Source organism: Salarias fasciatus, chromosome 2 (assembly GCF_902148845.1).
Source record: "Salarias fasciatus chromosome 2, fSalaFa1.1, whole genome shotgun sequence".
NCBI classification, from domain to species: Eukaryota; Metazoa; Chordata; class Actinopteri; order Blenniiformes; family Blenniidae; genus Salarias; species Salarias fasciatus.
Window position 1 is genome coordinate 5287623 of NC_043746.1, and position 10706 is coordinate 5298328.

A 10706-nucleotide genomic window follows, 5' to 3' on the forward strand; every position below is an offset into this window, starting at 1 on the left:
GCTTTTGTCATGTAACTCTAGTGTTGGCTGCCATGCAGCTGTCGGCCATTTAGTCCACAGCTGTTCATTTGCCCACCTGGTGTTTGGGCGATAGGATCGGATTTACTGCAGCGCTACTAAACAAGCACCTGGTAAAATCCCAAATAAAAGTCTGAGTGTGGAGCTGCTCTCTCTATCTCTCTCTCTGGTAACCGTCCGTCTTCCGGTCCAGCAGGGTCCGAACGTGCTGGAGCCGGTCCCAGCTGGCTATAGGCGAAGGCTGCCAGCCCATCACAGGGGAAACACTGAAACAATCACACACACACACACACACACACACACACACACACACACACACACACACACACAATTCACAGTCATTAATTAGCCTCAAACACATGTTTGTGGACTGTGGGAGGAAATTGGACGGAGTTGGATGAACACGTTGATTGAAGAATGCACTGTGATATCGATATTTAACACTCTTCGTCTGTTCTCTTAATTGGTGATTAAATTGCCCATCGTGTTTGAGTAGGTATTTTACCTTCAGCCCAGATGGAGAATGGAATGAGAAAAGCGAGACGCCTCTTAAAAAGATGTGATCCACCACTTCAAGGGTCCATACTCTGCTTTTGGTACATTTTGGTATATTTAAAGTGTCAAACTATGAGTAATTAACTTATTTAAGCAGATTCTGCTTTCAAAACTCTTGAAACAGGAGGACTCTTGTCAGAAGGAAGAGGTCTTTTCATGGCGGGGCGGGCTAAAAGAGAGAGGAGCAAAAGGAGCTGGTTTCAGTAGAGGTGAGCCAAGGACTTCGTATATTACCAAAAAATAGCCTTTAGAATTTGAATCATAGTCCCCGCTCCATATAGAAGCTGCTGCAGTATTTTCAGTGTGTCTGAACTGAAGTGTGTGAAATGTGAAGCATGCAGCTGAGTCAGAGGTAAAACAATTAAACTGCAGCAGCAGCAGGAATAGTTACTACTTTGCAATCAGTATAAAACAAAATGCAGTGTTTTTTTTTAATTATTACTGTATTCAGAGGACACAGATGCAGATTCACTGTCTGCTGTAGCATCTTTTTTAAAGTCATCCAGACAGAAAGAGGAGCTTGTTGAGATCCATCTAAAAACTTAAAGCAATAGTTTGAGAGGTGTATAAATCAACTTTGCAGCACCTATAACTCATTTCTCTTAGTTACCCTCAGAAATGAGAGTTTCTGCAAAGCATCAGTATCATATTGACATTATCAGCGATGCCAGCTGAGATTCTTCGGTCCAGGATCAGATAGGAGGGATATCTCAGCAGCTGCTAGCTGTTGCTATATTTGAGACTCTGTTCCGTCTTCTCATTTAACTCTGGCAAAACATCAAATAACCTGATTTCCTCGACGCTGAGTTCCTGCTGCCCCAATTAATCTGTGAAATCTACTTTACACCTTTCAAATGCTAAAGACCAACACATGTGAGGCTCCAGCGCGAGTCAGATCTCGTGCTTTCGTAGATGTTGGTGACCCTCAGAGGCAGCGAACGTTCGGGTAATTGAATCCTTCAATAGGTAAAGGACGCCATTATCCAGATAACCATGTGACGGCAGAAAATCGTCCTGGCAGCGAGGCTGTTCTTTCACCGCCGGTGGAGGTGAAGTGGGGGGGTTTGCTGTCATTGACTTCATTGTGTGGACAAAGTGACATTTGTGTGCAGAGGGGACTCACAATGGGTGTCCTAACAGATGCTTTTGACATTTAAATCATCCCGAGCTCTTCATTCATCTTTAAAGATCTATAATTATGATTTGCAAACCGTTGCCTCACATTTAGATGAAGGGATGTCAGGAAACCACGCTGGACCAGAGGGAGCTGCTGCCTCCTCCTCCTGCTCCTCAGCTGAAGGTTAAACAGTTGCTGGATGAGCTCAGCGCCGCGGTGCAGACACGGGGCGCTGCCCGCGTGGGGATCCATCATGTCGCGGGCGCCCGGGGTTTCTCGCTCTGATAGCCGTGTCATCCGTGCAGCCGTGGCTGGCGGCCCCCGTCGATCGGTTAGTCTAACAGGAGTTATGATGCTGTCACTGCCACCAGGAACACGCCAGCTGATGGACAGATCAAGATGCCCGGCGCCACTCACCTCTCCTCAACGCAGCCATGTGTGAAATTGATTTTGCCGTTATTACCTCCCCATTGGGTCTCTGCTACCCCCCCCCCCCCACCCCCGCCACCCCCCACCCCAACTCCACCACATTCCTCTCTGTCTGTGACAACAGGCTGCAAAACAGATCTCATCTTGAAAAAGCAGAGAACATCCATGTCCTAATGAGGGCCCTGTCAGCAGCAGATTGATGCTCAGTCTTTATGTGCTGCTCTGAATGTGTGCATGATTGATGGAGCTGCCAGCACCAGGTTGTGTGTTTTCTGTTGTTGTGTGACTGAGTGTGATCTTTTTCTTTTTTTTTTCCCCCCCCTCCCTCTCTTGTTTTTTGCTTCCATAAACATGCTGTTCTCGATGACAGGCGAGTGTGGGTAAAGATGCTCAGCGAGCCATTTCCAGCGCTGACGCCGTGCAGATTTGTGGAAAGTAGGAGCACATCCTGAGATCAAGCTCGCAATTAATCATCGTCAGGAGCGACAAAACTACATTTAGAGAAACTAAAGAGTGCAGATGAGCAGGCAAAATGGGACACTGTAGCTGGAGAGCACTGCGGTGATAAAGCATGGTGTCAGGCGCCCTCTAGTGGCTCCACTCAGGGCTTTCAGCGCTTATTTGCAGCTCTGCCTTTAGTTGTGTTGCTCAAGCCAACAACTGGAAACTCACATGGAAAAGGAAGATTGAGTGTTGAAAGATTACAGTTTGAATCAACATTAACAGAGACAGAAAAGCAAAGGAATACCGGAACTTTATTCTTTTTATTTGATCAACACAGTCATCAGAGCAGAGACTTGGTGAAACATATACAGTATAGGAACTGGACAGAAGGCAAAATAAAGAAGTGCACTGCATTGTAACTTCAACCTGCAAGCGAAAGTAAAACGTTTGCATGATTAAAGTACATATATGTTCCACCTTTAAGGCAGACCAATCAACAGAATGGAGAGTTTGATCTCATCTGAAACCCACAAGTTAAGACAATAAAGGTCATGTGATAAATTTCACTGCTCATTGAAACTGTGATGCTTCTCAAAATGAGGGCAGAGAGTCCAGAACGAAATAGATTCAGTGTTTAAAAACTGATTTGATCATTTACAAAAAACATTCAGACATAATGATACAAGTTCAAGAAAAGAAGTACAAAAATATTTCGTACCTCCTCAATGCCTGATGCTGGTATTAAATTCGATGAGGCCACATTTGGAGAAATAGGTCATAGTTAATATATACCTTGTGTTTTCTTTTAAAAGAGGGCACTGATGTAGGAGCAGAAAATGACCAAGCAAAAAGTCAAGTGAAGTTTTGAGTGACCCTCTTTTTATTCTGCTGATGAAGCAAAAGCTTTTCAATAAGATCATTTGGGACTGGAAGACCTAAAATGTACCTAAAATGTACCAGATGCAGCAATGAGTACGGTAAAGTTCCACTGTTTTTTCAATATACAGGGGCATGACAAGCATTATAAATAGCCTGAAATCCAGTACTGTGGGACGTTACTGAGACAAAGTCACAACATTTCTCCTTGTGTATTTCACAGAGAACATAAAAATGAAGCAGATTTTTTGTGAGGAATCATAAATGAGCACCAAATGATCTGAGACTTCCTGCTGTCATGCCTAACAAAAGAATAGTAGCGCAAATAATAACAATAAGAAGGTTATGAGAAGAACAAAGAGAAGAGAAGACTGAGTCGGTTCCTGATGTTCCTGACTGGAGTTTGCATGTTGTCCCTTGAATTTCTTCTATTTTCCTCCTACATTCCAGAAAACATGCAGCTTGCAATAATGTGTAACCTTAGAATTGCTCATAGGCGTAAATAACAACAATACTCTTAGGAATCGTACTACGACTGACGTTACACTTGTGTGTGTTGTACTCTAAACAAACCACTAGAGGGCGCGTCACGCTGCATTTTCCTTATTCCCATCAGGATTTAAATGATAAGATCAGAGTCTCAGTTCAATTCGATCAAACACGGCGATGTGCATTGATTCCATCTTCTCATGTCAGTGAACCTAATGATAACCTGATTCCATTCTGCCGGGTCAAAGGTCAGTCTTTACAGACTGACTCCAGGTGAGGTAAATAACCTGAGTCTGTACTGACAGGAAGGAGCCTCCTGGTGTTTTCCTGTTGGTTGAAGCAGTGATTCAACCCTAAAACTTTCCTCGTGTCTCAAACGACGACTTTTAAACTTTCAGATTTTTAGTGGGAATCATCAGGCCGCCCCCCCTCCCGATGAAACCAAGCTTATATTATTGTTTCAACCAGTTTAGAGGCCGACTGGTCAAACCCGCTACAGTCGATGGGGAGACGTCCCCGCCAGGCGCCCGTAGCTTCATGTTTGTCTTCCTGTTTGAACTGGCTCGCTTGCAAGCAGAGGCTGTTTGCTCATATGATCAAGAAGCAAAGCATTATGGGAGCCACTGTCAAAACAACAAGACAACCAGGTGGTCTCATATGAACAATAACCGGCTGCGTGCGTCTCAGATGCACATCTGTTCGACAGGTGTTGGTAGCAGATCATCTGAGCTTCCATCTGTCTGATAGACTGTCAGTGGACAAAAACCCACTTCATCGCCACAATACAAGAGCCTATCCTTCTCTCTAAAAGTTTCAGTTCATGTTGAATTCAGTCCACGGCACACAGCAGACAGACTTCCTGGTTTTCTAGTCGGTGCTGCTGAAGTCTTAAAACACTTTGATGCAGCACTGAGCTGCAGTGGAACCAACAGACATTACAGACAGGATTTATCATGAACAATGAAGTTATTGAAGACTGTATGAACTCATACATTCATTTTTTTTTTTTCTTTCAAAGAAACAATTCCATTTCCGAGGCCTGGTATGGCACAGCTTCCAGAGTCATCCTTAAAAAAGTGAATCCATGTATTTTTAATCCCTCGATTAACATGTTGAGAGAGCACTGTCAAGAAAATATCTTGTCCTCGTTGTTTCAGCCGCTGCGGTCGGTAAGCCAATCTGTTCATGAGGCAAGTAAAAGCTGCATAAACAGACTAATTCACAGCTCAGATATTGTTTCAGTTGACCGTGGTGTCTGATCGTTTTCCTCCGGGCACACTCCTCATGCAGATTGTGTATCTGAGTGGTTTCTGTGTGTAATAAGACCTCACTTAACCCAGTTTCTGGAGCGCCACAGGCCGAGATAATTAACATGTAGGCCCTCAGTAGCTAATGGGATAATACATTCTAATTTGTGTAACACTTTCTAGCTCACGTGCGAGTTATTTGGAGGGGTATTAATCTTCCCGCTGGAGCAGGACTGCCTGATTCTCACTGTTTGTTGTGTCGCTGTGTTGGAAAAGCCTGAAAATCCTGCTGGTGTCTGAAGGGCCATGTTCACGTCCAAAACCTCTGAGTGATGTGAAAAGAATGTAACAAATCCTCAGTTAGATTACCAGTAATACTCGGTATTGTAGGAGCAATATCTAGACGACAATGATGAAAACAAAGAGGTCAACATACACGACCTCTAAACGCTTCCTGATGTTAACGAAGGCTGCACCAAGGACTCATCACAGAGCTTTTCCATCATGTAAGAAGTTAAGATGAATACCTAAAGACAAACTGGCAGACCGAAGACAACTGAAGATGGACTGGTGGTCGTGGAGTGTGTGTTGTGTCGGTGTTATTGATGCCTCGTTGAATCAAAATCCAAAAGGTGACGACCCACCGCGGTACTGTACGTTAGTCTGCTTCAGCTCGAACTCTCTGTCATCCCGTCAGGCTGTTATGTTCAACACAGGTATTTGCGAACTAATGTTTGGTTGATCATTGGTTGATCAGTCCTAATCCGATACACCGTTTTCAATAAACATGTTGGACACCGAGCGGTGACTTTGTTTGCTTGATGGAAAACAAGTATGAGCTGCTCAGTGGAGCAGTGGTTCGTGCTCTTGGCACACGGTGAGGAAATCCCTGGTTTAAGGCCTGCAGACCTGGATGTGCAACTTTTAAAGCTCCTAGATCTGCTCCTCAAGTTGTTGTTTTTTTTTTTTGTATAAAATGTACAAATCACATTTTCATTTATTCTATAGCCCAATACTTGATAAAACAAATAATTATTATTTAACTTTTTAACTTCCTTCTCAGCAGAGTCCATATTTTGAAGGATAAAACCGAGGAACTTCATTCAACCTGACTGAAGCATTTCCACTGACCAGCTGAGGTACATACTGTATGTTATACTCATCTTTTTAACTTTTTTATCTTTTGGAAAAGCAAACTGCTGGTTTCTATTATTGAGACAAATTTTTTTAAAAAAAAAAGCTTAAAGAAATTTTAGAAAAATATAGACTGAAAGAGACATATTTTTTAAGTACCATTCTTTTTTGTATGCCAGGTCTTTATACTCTATGTTCTATAATTCAGTGGAACATACTGAAACACAGAAAATAATTTTTAGATAATAACGTTATCTTCAGAGAATCTTTGACTCTTTAAAACCACTTGGTTGCAAAGTGCTGAGTCGGCTTTTTCTTTGTTGTTCATCACTCACTTTTCCAGCCCTTCGTTCCTCTGTGGGAACCTTTTCAATGAGTTTCTGTCACTGTTTTTCCTGAAATGTCAGTTCTGTCACCATCTGACATATTGTGTGTGTGTGTCCCTCTCTTTGGAGATGATCTGTGTGTGGATTGCATGTTCTCTCTGGGTGTGTTTGTATTTTTTCCCCGGGACACTCTCCTTTCCTCCCACTGTCGGAAAATATGTGTTTGAGGTGAATTAGAGGCTAAGTGATAAATGTATTAGTCCATTAAGTTTAAAAGAAATGAAGACCTGAGTGAGTGTATTTATTGAAAATTGCTGGATTTCATTACTTTGACTGAAATCACCCAATTTGTGGCATTTAATTGAGCCTCTGCCTCGCTTCAGACACAGATTCCCATCCTTCGATCTCCCAGCGGCTGTTGGGAAACTTGTGCCCTGATATGATGATTACATTAAAGCCCATGCAGCCCTGAGATAAGCTGGCAGCTGCATTTAGCTAAAAGCATGCAGGTGAGATGCAGGGGAGGCTAATCTGATCAGGGAAGTGCAGATGTTTACCGCCTTACACGAAGAAATGTCAGAAAATCTGGCTGCTTGACTGCATGGGCATGACAGTCACTCTCACTTCACCCCAAAAGCTTTGAGAGACAAACATTTATGGCTTTTCCCTGACGCTGTAAACATCAGTGAGCTTCATTTTCAGAGACGAGGGTTGTTTAGAAGTTGTAGTGAATTAATTATAGACAACCAAGCTAATCTTTTTTATTATTATTATTATTAGTAGTATCACGATCAGATTAAATAAGAGGTCATTAAGATGTGAACATTTAAAAAAAATGAAATTAAATAAGTAACCCTAATACAGTAGGTATCATCCATAAAAACTGGTTGTGTGAAAATATCGACGTTTTCGTCACGTCTACTGTTTAAATCTAAAGATGAATCCATTTTTACCCGTCCAGCACACTCGAGACGCCGTCGGGCCGTCTGCGACCCCTGACCTGAAACCTCTTCGACGCCTCTGCTCGGCCATATTTGTTTGTGCTTTTCTCCTCCCAAACTGCTCAGAATTCTCTTCACACATCAAGAAAAAAACAAAACAAAACTGGAATTCTGACCAAATCTCAGGAGTGCCGCCACGTCGCCCTCCATGTGTCCCGGTGGGGAAGCAGCAGGCGGGGGCCTGATGCTACAGCTGACACACACACACACACACACACACTGCAGGCGTGAGTGCTTCAGCGCCACAGAAGACATGGAGTTATTTATAGATCCACAGTGGGGAAACTAAATATTCTCTGACGTCAAAGGAAGTTCTGTTAATGAACACAGAGAATAATAAAAACCACAACAAACACCGTCTGCTGCTTATGTGTCCGCACGGCGCTGCTGTGGTCAGTTCCACTCCAGACTCGGGTGACTTGCAATGTGAAGTTTGCATGTTTATCCTGAGCATAAATCCAAAGGTACTTTTCAGGTATTCCTCTCACAACATGTGTAGTCGGTTAATTATTGTCTCTAAATTGCACATTTGTCCGTCCTATGATGGAAAGTTTTTTTCTTCAAACTCTTAAATTAAATTAAATTAAATTAAATTAAATTAAATTAAATTAAATTAAATACACCTAATTACATGCATTGCTAGTCATATATATTCATCCATATTACATACTGTATGTTCATAGAAGCAAATGAATAAACAATCAAGGACACAAAACAGAAAATGGATTACTCACATTCATAATGTATAACCTATGGCTATTGACTGAGGCAAACTGCAAGACTAACGTTCAGACGTTCAAACATTTTTCATGAATATTTTATTCACCTAAAGCTGAGTTTGTTTCAGTTTTTAACATAACATCCTTTTGTCATTTAAATCTTTAATTTTAGCCTGTTTTCTAGTCTTGTCTCGTCTTTTCTTGATTTCAATGCATCAATCTTTTTGTGAAGAAATGTTAATTTCACAACCTCCATGAAAAGTGTAATTTGAGTAAAGTTTTTCTAATTGATTGAAAGTTATCAAATGATGGATATTGTATCCAGAAAAAAAAAAAAGCCGTATAGAGTGTATTTTCCATTTTGACAGCAACATGTCTGAATTCCAGTGTTGCGTATCGGCTGCGCTGACTTCATTACTCGTCTCCGTGCTTCATTTAGAAGAGCTTTTAAGGTATTACTGATGGCTGCCAGGCCCAGCGGCCCCTGCCTTCACTTATCGGTCAGATCTGTTACCTGCTCTCCCTTCCTGCTCCTCCGGATCCTCCGACGTGTTTCTGCTGCTTGTTCCTCCTCTGATGCACAAAGCCAGCAGAGACTCTTCAGCCTCACCGCTCCTGCTCTTTCAAATTCTTTCCTGGAAGCGATCAAGAATCAGATTCTGTTACAAAATCTGCATTTACGAAATTTAACATTTCAGTTCACATATTATCTTCCTATCCATGCTTAATGTGAAGTGATTCTCTTAAAATGCTGCTCTCTCAAAACAAAACAGCGTAGCTGTATTTACAGATTCAGTGTATAAAAAGTCTTTTGTTTCTGTCCTTTAAAGTTACGTTTCTTTATGAATCAAAAGGACAAATGCAGACCAATTCAATAATGGATCAAATAAAGTAAGAAAGACATTATTTGACATCTTAGATTAAATTGAAGAGAGTTTTTAGTGTTTATTGCTTCACTTGTAAGTCCTGCATCGAGTCCTCATAGAGTCCCCGTGTGCAGATCAATGTCTTTCACTAGGATTGCGTCCCTCTGTGTCTTGGTATCACCAGATTACCTGTTGTGTTCATGCGTCTATACTCTTAAAACTGCTGGGTTAAAAGTAACCCAGATTGGGTGAAATTGTTAACCCAGTGCTGGGCCAAAAGGCATCGAGCCAATGTTGGGTTAATTAAGATTTTGACTCAAAAATGGGTAATACTTACTCATACTGGTGGGTTAAAGCTACCAAGAAACGGGTTATCAGGTTATCAGCCGGATTGGGAAGGTTTCTTTAAAAATGTAATCCCCTACAAGTCACACACCAGTGGAGGCATCTGCCACACAACAAAATAAGACCAGATGACACAAAACTAGACAAGATGAGACAAGACAAGATCAAATAAGATGAGAGAAGGCAGGATAAGATGAGATAAATGAAGAGGAGATAGGATGATGTTACGGCTGTCGCTGTATTTCCTGCATTTTCCTCTGCTAAGTGTGTGTGAGAGTTCCGGTTTGTGTGTCTGTGTGAGTGCAGTTCTCAGGTTGATGCTGCAGCTGTGGAGCCTGACCAGCAGCTCGTCAGTCCCGTCAGCCAATCCCACGAAGCCACCCGAGGGAATAAAAGCGGCTGGCAGATCACCGACCGGCCGCTAGCTGCAACCAGAGGCGCTCACATGGCTCCTGAAGTCAGGAAAACTCTGTTAGCTGCTGAGGCACTCCGGTCTTTGTTGTTCAGTTTTGGTTTCAGGAACCTGTGCTGCTTTTCTCTTAGTTTCATTTTGGCTTTTGTGTTTTTTATTTAAAACAACTGTTGAGTTGTAAAAAGGCATCATTTGATTAAAAAGTTTCTCGGTTGATCAAATTGGTAAGTGCAGAGAGGACAATCTGATGGAAACAGCTGTTCACTTAAATGTCTCTTTTGCAAAAACCCTTCTGAAGAAAGATTTAAAAACTTATTGTTAATTGGGGTTAATTGTATTGCAGGTACTTCCTGATTCACCCGAGTCTGAGGAAACCTGTTGCTGAGATGAGATCAAACACACTTCCAGTGTTACAACAGCAGAAAGGGAACAAGTAACGGGAAATAATGCAGATAAATCAGGATACACATATAAAGATGACTGACTCTTTTTATCCCGGTTTTCCCGTCCCGACCAAGAACGGCAAACTCCAGATTAGCTTATGTCTTATAAGATTGTCCTTTAAGATGATCCTGTAGTCTGAAGTGTGTTAAGATTGAATTTAACCTGATAATTGACTCCTAAATGAGTCGGAGCTGAATCTTTGCTCAGAGAAAAATCCTTATCTGTGTACAAATTTGACACCCAATATTATGGGTGAAATTCACAGCACTTATCGCCTCTATAAA